The sequence below is a fragment of the Thermobia domestica genome, chromosome 12, assembly GCF_964235325.1.
Source record: "Thermobia domestica chromosome 12, izTheDome1.hap1.1, whole genome shotgun sequence".
In the NCBI taxonomy this organism is placed as follows: domain Eukaryota; kingdom Metazoa; phylum Arthropoda; class Insecta; order Zygentoma; family Lepismatidae; genus Thermobia; species Thermobia domestica.
The window spans coordinates 88,443,251-88,456,062 of NC_137465.1; the positions used below are offsets into that span (position 1 = coordinate 88,443,251).

Here is a 12,812-nt window from a genome sequence, read left to right on the forward strand (position 1 = left end):
AGTAGTCGAGCGCCTTGACAACTGGGCCACGATTACTACGTGTTAATTGATTCGTCTTTAGTTTGTTTACGTGTATAATATAGGCGCCCTATTTGATTCAAAATAAAGGAATTTTGTATTTTGTTCTTTCGAAAATCTGAAATGTTGATAATTTAGTGCATTCAATGATGTAATGCCCTGCGAGTCCTCAATTACATATTTCTCTGTTTTGCCAATGAGTTTGACTATAAACATGTTACTGATTTGAGCGAACAGAAAGGTCTCTTCATTTAGGCAAGGCAGAGTAAGTAACGCTTTAGTTGAATGAGTAGCGTTGTGGTTTCCTAATTTTCCGATCCGGGTTCGATTCTCATCCTCTTCCTTTACACTGTTTCACATGTTTTCCTTTCACAGGACTGAGCTCCAGTTGCATGCTGCTAATCGAAGATAATCCCCAGTGGAGAAATTCAGTGATGATGTAATCCTAAGGAAGAAAAACGAATTGAGAAAACGAGTTACAGAGTTAAATATGTTAATGCTTATAACTATATTTGATATTATCCGTTAATTTCGTGCATTTTTAAATTGTTGTTAATTCACAATATATTCTTCTTTTTTCTCCTTGTGTCTCAATTTGTAAATTTTCACAAATATTATACAAATCAAGGACCCTCAGTTATATTTGCAACCTAAGGAGAAATACGCTTATTACGGATAAGTTCTCCAACTCGTTTGACTGTTATCGAATCTTTCATTTTTAATATTTACAAATAAATTACTGCGTACCAATATTTATCATGTCGAAAGTCAACAAACGAATAATGAAATCAGACAATGTCTTCTTTCGAAGTAGTATTATGTATCAATCAGTGGCACCGGAACAAAGAAGCTCAGGCCCTGTTAGAGCCCCAAAATTTTCACTGGAGTCCGGGCTCTTCCTCCGAATGATAGATCAGTATTTTAATTGATTTACAGTTTGGACTATTGTTAATATTTCAAAACTCAGCGCAAGGCTTTGTGTTTACTTTAAAAAAATAACCAACTACATATATGCGCATAATCTATTCGTATATTATTTGATACACATATATGTATTGTTATTTGAAGTAAGTTAACTTGTTTATAATCCCTCATTTGGGTTAATTATAAGATTATTTAAGTTCTCTGACGGTTACCTTCTCATCGGCGCCTCTGATGTCCGTATATTTTTTTTTCTAGTATTGTGCTGTACAACGTTCCAGTGGAAAAAAGGGACGACATCCAGAAACAAGAACTTTGTCATACATTTCAGTATTGACCGGGTGTATTTCGTTAGCATGGGAGTATCACGTTCCAGTGGAGAGAAAGAACGATATCCAGAAAAAATCACTTTTTCTTTTTTTCATTCAAAAAGTTCTAAGAGGCACTAAATGCTTTAGTAAACAATAGAAAAAATACAAAGCAAAAACAATAACTGTCCTTAACATGGAAGAGAATTCTTCGCAAAACTATTAACAGCCACTGCACAGAAAATCTAATAGTCTTTGAGTGACGTCACAGTCAAAAGAAACAGAAGAAATAGGTTCTTCGACGAAAATACATCTGAGCGTCCTCATTACCAGATGGATGGAAAGCGGTGACCAAGTTTAGAAATATAAAAAATAATATTTTGGCCAAAGTGGAATAGCATACAGGGCTATGACGTATTTGGGTCAAAGTTACGGTTTGTAATGTTAAAAAATGAAATGGTTTATAACGACTTGTTTCGTTTCATTCGAAAATCAGTACGATTCAAACCCATGCGTGAGCTGGATCTCTCCGCACAGTCTATCGCGCTTCAAAACCCGAGAAGACCCATCCGTGGTCTGTAGGGCAAATAAATAATCAGCTCCGAGATTTATCTCACCTAGCTAAATTAACTTACGGCCAAAGTGTACTTGTGTTTAAGTCACTTTGTGTAATCGCGTATTTTACTCGTCGTTACATTTTGTTTTAGAGCGTAAAAAATGGTTGTAATTATGTAAATACAATAAATCCTTTATAACAAGTATACATAACTAATTAATTAAAATAGTGCAAAATAAAGTTAATTAGATCTCATTATGACGTTGGCCGCGTGTATTCTGGAGTAGATAGGGAGCTTAATATCTCTTTCTCCCAAAATTCGTCTTCATGGCAAATAACTCTTTAAATACATTGATAATTACACTATATAATATTTATATTACATGTTAATGCTGTCAGTCAAGGTTAGGTGTAGAAGCTGTTTACTGTGAGTACAAGTATCCAAAGACTCCTTTTTGTCAGTTCGTCAGCCAGCGTTTGGCCTCACTCCTACACAAAAACACACTTTAGGATTTGTTCTTTTAATAGGTGGGGACAACTTCATGCTGCTGTTCTAGCTACTCTACCAGGCGTAATTAATCTGGAGCGGGCGTTAGTTGGGTTGCCTAACTCACGGATTTTGTACCTCAAGAATTTATATGGCCCATTGTACACTTTTATGTATTAACGATACGTGATTATTTTTGAAAGAAAGAATGATAGTAATTGTGTCTAAAGTGCAACTTATAATCTATTTATTAAAGATATTTGGTTACTTGTGTGTTTAATTTCGTTTGCAAGGAATTGTGTGCAACGCGAAATATGGCTACGCTATGTTTCAAGTTTGCGAGTCGGGTGCTAGATGACTTGGAACCAAGTGACCATGTAGTGAGGAATTCTGTACTTGAGTGGAGAATGGAGTTGAATTTTGCAGTCGAATAGTCGAATATCTTTTTATGTTTTCTAATTTCTTTGAAAGTAGAGGAAAGAGTATTAAATTTTTCTGGAACTAAGCATAAGTATTGGTCCTGAAGTGATGATGTTTGCTAATTTATTTCACTTTTCTTGTATCTTTTCTCGTATGACTCGTTGTAATGTGAAGTTTAATGTTTCGGAATAATTGTGATCAAAGGTGCCAATTTAAATTGTCGCCTTTGCAGTAAAATGGTGTACGACTAAATTCTAGTGATACCAGTTCTAATTAATTTTGCTACGAATTAATCCAGGGTGTTTCAAAACAACACCGACAACGTTTGGGAAGTGATTCATGACAACAAGGTAAGACAAAAAGTATAGATCATCGTGGGTGCACAAATACCAACTTTAAAGGTCCATAGTTCCAAAACTATGGGACCTACCGTAGTTGGGTCAAGACTTCACTTAGGAACTGATATGTGCGGTATTCAAAATTACATGGTTCAGCATCCTGCGGTACTTCCGTAACAACTATTATAGAGAGAGTTTGGCTACTGGCACATAATCTGAAGTACTCACCAACTACCTCTATAAAAATCATTGTATGTGTATCACAGGATTCCGAACGTTGGTTATTTGAATAGGGCACTTACTACTTCCTAAGTGAAATATTGACCCGACTACGGTAGGTCTCATAGTTTTGGAGCTATGGAGAATGGAGAATGGAGAGTTCATTTTTTCATATTTTCAACAGCCTATAACTCCCAAAGGAAGCATTTGTGCACCGAGGTTGGCTATACTTTTTGTCTTATCTTGGTGTCAGGAATCACATCCCAGACGTTGTGGGTGTTTTTTCTAAACACACTGTATAATTCTCCCCTGCTTGACAATAGATATTTTTGTACTCAGCCCCGTAACTTAGATTTTTTCTAGGGGGCAAGCATTAATACGTGTATTTGGGCCCCCTAGAAAATGTTTTTCTAATTATTGGGCCCCTCCTTCCATCTTTCTCCTGCTCTTTATGGGGGGGCCGCGGTGGCTCAGTGGTAGAGCGTTTACCTCTGGTGCTAGGGGTGTTGGGTTCAAACCCTGCTCCCGCCAAGTGAACTTTGTGGTGGACAAACACCGTATGCGTGGATTTTCTCGAGGTTTTCCCGTTTCCTCCCACTTTCTTCATTCCACCATTTCATTCATTACTCATCACCGTCTCCTTTAGCCTAACCGGCATAACCGTGGGACGTAAAACTCAAAATTTCATTTCATTTTCTTGCTCTTTATGGACACCCGAAGCCTGTGGGCCCTTCCGCACTGCAAGGTCTGCGGGGCCGGTAGTTACGCTCCTGGGCCCCTTCCATACATGACAAATTAATTAAGGGGACAATATTGACAAATCTGAAAGCCATACGAATAATAATTATTTTAGGGCCCTTAATAGTAGACATTTTTTACTGAAATGGGTCCACGACTCATTTGTTTTAAAAAATTAGAAAATCTTAGAAAGATATGGGTATAAAATGTGCAAAGAATTATTTTCCACTCTAGAAACATTCTTTTTTATAGATGGAAAGATTCTCCAGAAGGCCTTTTATAAACCATAATCTCATAAATAGATGTCACCTAGATTATACAAAGTACGGAATACACTGAGATAGAAAATTGTTTTGCACCTAAGGGGTCGTTTGTGGAAATTGCCTTGCAAGATATTATGACGTTATTATTACGCACCGAATATAGCTGAAAAATGACGTTAAGCATGAGACAAAAAAATGAACATAAACTGAACGGACCAAAATAGTGACAAAATTTACGATGAAAGTGGGACCAAAAACAAACCTGCACTATACGAACCATAATAGTGACAGAAGTGACGTCGAAGGAGACACCAAATTAATTAATGAAACACGCATGCGCAAAAGTCCCGGCATTGGAACGGTCGTATTTGTATGTTGTGTGTTTTTGTTGTCATTGAATTCTTATGAAAAGTTACTGTATTTATTTGAATTTGAATAAACACGTATGCTGTAGTTCTAGAAGATGCATCTATGGGAGAAGGGAATGCGATTGCAGTTATTAATTTACGATGGTTAACGCCGCGAAAACCGGATGTTTTCTTGCCACCTTCAAGTCGTCATCAAAATTCGAAACAGCTATACAAAACAGTGAACCTCCAAATGAAGACGTACCTGAATGCCCACAATATGACGTCCGTTCATGACGTCCAGATGACGTGATATTTGGTGACATCAGGACGTTATTTCATGACCATCAGAAGACCTCATTAATGACGTCCAGTGCTACCTGGGATGTTGTGTGTTTGGGAAGGGGGGCTGTACAAAGTCAAAACAGGATGATTTACAGGAGAAAGAAGTGCACAGTTGTGACCGGTAATCGATTTTTGAGTAAAGTGTGATGAAAATAACCTAACTTAACCTCGCCTAACCAGGGGCGTCATTTAGTGGGGGCAGGAGGGGGCAATTGCCCCCCCCCAAGAGTTTGAGGAATACATATACTTTAATCGATCGTCTACTAATACACTAGTACAAAACGCGAAGGTCTTATGACGGTGGTGCTTTTGCCCCCCTCAAGCGAAGTCTGAAATGACGCCCCTACGCCTAACCTCACTTTACATATAGAACCATAAAACGACCGAATGTGAGTAGAAAATCGCAAAAAGTAGATGAGAAAGCTGGCTTTCCAGCACTAGACAAAGACCCTGTTGGCTATACTACATTATTAAATATTCTAGAACGGTTATGCAATTTAGATTAGGGTTATATAGTGGCTAAATATTCTAGAACGGTTATGTAATTTAGATTAGGGTTATATAGTGGTTAAATACCTACTGAACTATTATTCAGTAATAGCTTAATACTGTATTTTTATCCCAAGATACGTAATTTCTTTATATGCGCTCCTGTTCCTTTAAACCTCAAATATCGAATGCTGCACATTTCCGTTTGTATTTGTGCTCTATTACTAAAGTTTTTTTTCTTTTTTAAGTATTTCTTTCGCATTGTATTTTCAACACAAATTTTTTATAGAAATTTTACTTTCTTCTATTAAGACTGGTTTGTTGGTCTTATTAACAGTAGATGGCAGAACACATTTATTAATTTTAAGAATAGAATGTTAGCATAATTCTTAAATGTAGCCTTCCAGTTTCGCATTTTACTTAAGTAGAAATATTAAACTTAGTTTTGTAGTTTAGACTTAAGTAAAGTATTTGCACGTTCACATTTGAGCAAAGTTTAATATTAAGCAGTCGGCAATAGCTGTGTTTGAATCAGGATTACCAACCGTCCCGATTATGTCGGAACTGTACCGATTTCTGACTTACTTGTCCCGCGTCCCGACCGGACACTCTTCGGGACGCATATTGTCCCGATTTATCGATTTTGAAAGTCAACCCTTTTAAATTATGGCTTTTTTGTGGTAATTTGTTGACTTTCACTCAATCATCTATTTCGTCGAGACTATTTATCGTAGGATCATGGTTCATAACCCGTTTTGTTTTCTAGTAAAGCAGTGTTTCCCACTACGTCCGTGAAATTTCCCTAAAGTGTACCAAATGCGGGAAATTTCCGCTCAAAGTGGGAAAAAGGGATTTTCTTTTTAAAAAAATCCCTTTATTTTATCGCAAATATCTCCCCTTTGGTATACGATACGATCATGCGAATGCTACTAAAAACAACTTTGGTTTATGGCAAAGAGAATGAGATACAAAGAGTGGCATTGGACTGAATAGTTTTGATGCTACAGCCGATTTACATATTTTCCCTTGATAATACCTTTTTAGTGAATTTTTATACTATCATCATCAAGACAGTTCATTGTGGGAACATGAATTGTACCTCGTTTCCTTTGCCATGAACCAGTCTTTCATACGATACCAATCGCATGTCTCTAGTATGTACTATAGTGGAGAAAATTCGCGAAAAAGTACATTTTTGTCAAAAAAATCTCTTTTTTACCCGTTTTTGGGCCCCTCTGACCGGCCCCTGTGTCAACCCACAGAACCCCAAAAAATCTCAAACATACTACATACTATGTGTAATAACTTTACGAAGTTTCAATGTTATATCTTAAAAAATAAGAGAGGATTAAATATTGCCCCATGTGCAAACTGTATCAACTTTCCCCTATGTAAGTAATGGATAACCCAGTTTTATATAAAACTTTCCTGACTCATCCCTAATTATCGTAGAGACATGATTGATACACCGTTTAGTTTGGCCAAAACCAGTCTTTCAAACGGTACCAATCGCATGTGTCTAGTGTGTACCATAGTGGAGAAAATTCGCGAAAAAGGGAAATTTGAGTCAAAAAATCCCTTTTTTCCTTTCTCCACCACACGCTAGAGACATGCGAGTGGTTCCGTTTCAAAGACTGGTTCATGCCAAAGAAAACGAGTTACGTATCATGACTTTAGAATAAATAGTGATAATACTGTAGATACTTTACTAAAGTAATTGACTAAAAATGTGTAAAAAATGAAAAAAAAAATAAAGAAATCGAGATCTTTTGACACACGTCTGTCGACTCTAGCAACCTGAGTCATACCTCATTTACTTCAACGTAAGGCAGCCTTTCAAATAGTACCACTCAAATTTTGCTATCGTGTACCTGTGAAGAGAAAAATGGGGAAAAGGGAAATTTTTCTTTTAAAAAATCCGCTTTTTCCATTTTGGACGAGATTTTCCCGCTTCTGGTACACGATAGGGAAATTTGAGTGGAACATTTCGAAAGCCTGTCTCATAACGAAACCAACGAGGTACAAACTATGATTCTAGGGTAAACAGTTATGTGTCAGGGATTTTTTGAATAAACTTCGCAAATATTCCCTTTTTTAAACCCATCGTTCATGTTTGTGACGTCACAGCCCGCAGACAGAGCACGTGAGGCTGCAAAATGCCCATAAAATATGTTCTATGGTGCTTCCATATTTGAATGAATGCAAAACACCCGGTCTAAAAAGCTTTACTAGAGACTTATAAAGTAAATTCCGAAGGTCGACGCCATGGCACCGGTGTTGTGCCATCATAATTTAAAAGGGTTAATTAATATTTTACTGGGCAATTTTACAAAGGAATAACTTATTCTTTTACATGCACAGTTTTATGTATAGAATCAATTTATCAAATTTGTGTTTTAATTTGACTTATCAAAAATAGTTATTAGTTCATCTTTAATTTATAGTTATTGTCTAATTATTTTGAGTTGGTAATTAAGTTAATTATGATGATAGTATATTCCATGCAGGAAAAAAAAAGAAAAGAAAAGAAAAAGGTATCGCATTCATTCAGGTTTGTGTTATTCAGCTGATTATTTACGTTGTTTTCAACGACTTGTTGTTCGTGTATTCGTCTCCGAGTGGGGAGTGGGAGTTCCAACAACGATTGATCCGTCCCGATTTTTTCGTGAAAAGTTCTATCACATTCTTGTGTTAGAGTGTGCTTCGATTTTATTCAGTTAAAGTCAATGTGTTTTTTTACATGCTATGGCTGGCCCTGCGTTTCTCGTTTCTTTAATAAATAAGAAGCTATTAGGTCATAATGGTTATATATATATATATATATATATATATATATATATATATATATATATATATATATATATATATATATATATATAATTTTTACTTGTGTAACAAAGACAAGACTATTGCTATTGGCGTTTCGAGAAAAAATCAATTTGTTCTGTTCGGTGCATTACTACTTGTGACGATGACAGGTTGGAACCTCTTAAAGATGGTACAAATGATCACTTTCATGGGACGACATTTACAGAATCGAAAATCCGTCAAGTGAGATCAACTTTGAAACTGAGTGCTGAAGCTCATCTTAATGCTCCCCCGCGAGGAATTGTGGTCGGGGTTCAAGATGAAGTGCTTGTACAAATGCGCGATAAAAACACACTGACGAAATTTGTAAAGCGTCATCAGCATCATAACCATCCTCGTCTGCTCCAAAACCTTCAGCAATATGAGATTGTTCCACCATATACAGTTATTGAGGTCGGCGATATCTTCTTCCAGTTTGATCTTGGACTGAATGATCCAAATCGAATCTTAATGTGGTTTACCCATAATGACTTTGTGCTCCTCTCCAACAAAATTTACGGCAGTACGTTTAAAACTGTACCTATATTGTTTTTGCGGATTTTTACAATACATGGTGTACTTATGGACCATTGCTTTCCATTCGTATATTGTTTCACTGTCAGAAAGACTGAAGATACATATTTACACATTTACGAAATATTCAAGAACTATGGCACTGAACATGGAATACCTCTTCATCCAAGAAAAATCTTAATGGATTTCGAAACAGCTGATATAAATGCAGCACGAGAGGCGTTTCCAGATACAAAGGTCGAGGGATGTTTATTCCATTTTACACAAGCCATTTGGCGTCAATGTTGTAATCATGGACTGGTACCGCAATACAATGACCCTCAAAATCCAAGAGTGAGAAACGAAGTGTGCATGCTAGTTGCTTTGCCCTTCATTCCATTGGATGATTGTTAAATATTTTGATAATATAACTGAAGATATGAGCGATTCAGTTCAAGATGTCGTTTCTTACATGGAATCCAATTATGGCAGAGGAAGAAGAGGACCTGTCCCTTCACGTTTCCCGCATGAACTGTGGAATGTTTCTGACAACACACTTCAAAACGAAGAAAGAACCACAAACGTCGTTGAATACTTTGATTCGAAGTTTCCGAAGATTGTGAGTGTTCATCATGCAACAATATGGAGATTACTGGAAAATATGAAGAAGAAACAAGGAGACGTAGAATAATGATTACTCAGTTGCACGGTGGTCACCAACATATTCGCAATGCTCTCTGAAAGAATTCTGTGACAAATCACAAAAAAAAAAAAAAACACACAAACAATCGTTCAGAATTACAGAAATTACAGAGATGATGTGCGCAGGTATCTTTGTGCCATCAGCTACCACTTAAAATTACCTAGTTTTCAGAACGAAAAACAGGAATGAGGTGGAGTTTGGAGTGTGAAGTATGTTGCTGCAGTAACTGCTGACATGACATCTAAAATGTTAATGTCATGAATAAAATAGTTTTAAAACAAATAAGTTTAGCTAAAATTAATGGAGTTTAAATTTGAGTAAGTGAAATATTAGGTATTCAAACCCTTGTGTTAGAAAAGTAAAAAATAACGTGTGTAAAATTTCTTTGAAATAATACTGAGAATAGAAAAATAAACATGTGTGAAATATATTCTTTTTACCGCTAATAATACTCTTAAACAGTCACATTCTTGGCTGCAACATTGTGATGAGTGATTGCAAATATAAGATGAAAGTTGGAACATTTCGTGTAGAATATAGGTATATTTTCAGGTTAACCACAAGTCTGGTTTCTATTCGTAGACTATTGATAGTGTGTAACTTCGCAAACGTTTCTACATAACTACTGAGTAGTATGACAAACGAGAATTGTTCATTTTTCTTGTATTTTCATTTTAGTGTTATTCCTTATGCAAATACAGTATATAGTTAGGCTTTCATATTAATTTTCATATTCATATTCATATTCATTCATATGGGGTACCGTACAGTACATTTAAGATATCCATTGTAAAGTTTCAAACCAAATAGAAGATTCCCATGACCATGTGGAGGCAATGTTCTCTAATGAAGAGGGAGTTTGCTTTTCAAAGGGTTGTTTATCATTATTTCGGGAGTAGGCGAATTCCTTAGCCAACGAAACTACAACTGTATTTCTGCGAAGCTAAAACTGTATTTTGTAAAATTATTAACGAAAGCAAAAGAAATGTACCCTACATTTTGTATTTAGTCAATCCATTCGAAGTGATCCAGCATGTGCACTCGACAATTTAAAAAAATCTAATTTTTAATGAATGTATATCCTGTATAAGGGTACTTCAAAACCACGAAAAAAAATTTTTACACCTGATTTTGACGTAGCGGCTGCGGCCATTTTGTTTTCATGCGTTTAACTTTTTTCTGAATATCTTAGCATGTTCTATCGAAATGAAAAGTGCGGAATGAATCTTTATTTCAAACTTTCTTTAGAAATAAGAAGCTACTGAGACATAATATTATACGCATCACTTTTACTGCTCTAATAGAAACAAACCCCGACTCCCAAGCGTTACCGGACCAAATGTCCTTTGGGCGAAATATGCTTTGAAGTGAACATCCCCGGACGAAATGTCCTTTGGACTAATTATCTTTTGGACGAAATGTACTTTGGACCAAATATCTTTTGGACGAAATGTCCTTTGGACTAAATGTCCCTGGACCAAACGTCTTTGGACTAAATGTCTCTGGGCGAAATGCCCATGGACGAAACGACCCCCAACCGTCTATATCCTGTAAAGCTAGTATATTATTATTCTGTATCTGTAATCCACTTTCAGATTCTTCAACGCTTTGAACATATTTCAATCTACGTTTCGAAAGCTTTCTCTATATCTACAAATGCTATCACAATTGGTTTGTTTATTCTTATGTACTATTCCATGATCAATCGTAGGCTCAGTATTGCTTCCCTTGTTACCCTTTCATTCCTAAATCCAAAATGGTTCTCCGATAGCCGTTCTTCGATTTTCCCTTCTATTCGTTGTACGACAATTTTGCACAGCATTTTTGATGCATGGGAATGCAAACTTAACGTTCTGTGTTCATCGCATTTCCGTGCGCCTTTTGTCTTCGGGATAGGGACCAATGTGCTTTTCTAGAGGTCTCGGTTTTTTTCCCGAGATGTACATTTCAATAATAAGATAATAGTTTCTTCTTTATTGCTATTCCGAGATTCTTAATCATTTCCGTTGGTATTTAGTCTATTCTTGGGGCTTCATCGTGTTGCATTTTCTCCAAAGCATTGTCAAATTCGCACTATAAAATTGATGGTCCTAATTCATTTTCATCGACGCCTTCTTCTTTCTCTATTTATTCTTCGTTCACTCTATCTCCTTTGTTAAGTTCTTCAATGCATTTCTTTCACCTTCTTGTTATCTGCTCCTCTTCTATTAGCGCTGTCTCATCCTTGTCTATGATAATGTCTGTGCGTTTCTTTTTTTCACCCAACTGTTTTCTAACCTTTCTATACACCGTTTTTGTATTGCCTTTGACTATATTTTCCTCATTTTCCTTTTACAAGTTGTTTATCCAGTTTTCTCTGGCCTTCTTTATTTCTCTGTTGAAATGATTTCTGCACCTTCTATATTCTTCATTGTGTGTTACCTTGAACTGTCTTCTTTTTTCCATCATTTCCAATATTTCTGCTGTTATTCAGGGTTTATATGGTATTCTCGTTTCTCTTCCTATGTGCTTGTCAACTGCTTTTGTAATCTCTGCTTTCATGGCTTTCCATTTGGAGTTAATGTTGTCACACTCTAAACCTACCTTAGACGTCTCTTCGTCTGTCGCAGTAGGGAGTTCCATTTTTGTGTTTTGATGTCTTCTTTGCTTGATTGTGTTCCATCTCTTGTTTGATGCTCCAATTATGTTCTTCTTTAGTCGGAGTTCGATACATATATGTTTGCGCAACAGTAAATTCCCAAGAGAACAAATTATTCATTCTTGATTTTAATTTACAGAACAAATGCTTTTTTATGAATGCAAGGGGCCTGCTGGACATAGATGGCTAAAGGCCGTAAATAAAATTCAAACTTTAAATGGAAATGGGGTAACTCGCTGACAATAGCTGATTTAATAACACGTTTGATAATAGCGTGCGTAATGGCTGATTTAAGAACGCATTTGATATGGCCTATGTGGCTACGTGGACAGCGTGTGTTCTTGTTCTAAAGGTCCTATGTTCGATTCCTCGCCTGGAGGTATAGTTACTTTCCTTCAATGAATTAAATATTGTATATTATGTTCGTGATTGATACTGAAAGAGGGTTATCCCATAAAGGGAGAAAATTCCAAGACAGGGACAGGGGAAGGGGGAGAACGCTGATTCTTTATCCTTAAGCGTTAAAATTCTATTTATTTTCATTCATTAATTCATTTATTCATTTTGTCTTTCTCTCTTATCTTGTCCTCTTACCTTCTTTTCTCATTGTGTTTCGCTTTCCATATTTTTTCGGTCATTGCATGATGCATATTATTCTTCTG

General features: G+C 36.2%; 1 protein-coding gene across 1 annotated transcript in view; it reads left to right on the forward strand.

The window, feature by feature from the left end:
- The window catches only part of LOC145666021 (putative gonadotropin-releasing hormone II receptor), a 683,846-nt gene that overhangs the window by 444,850 nt on the left and 226,184 nt on the right, over positions 1 to 12,812 (forward strand). The gene's annotated exons all lie outside the window — the stretch shown is intronic.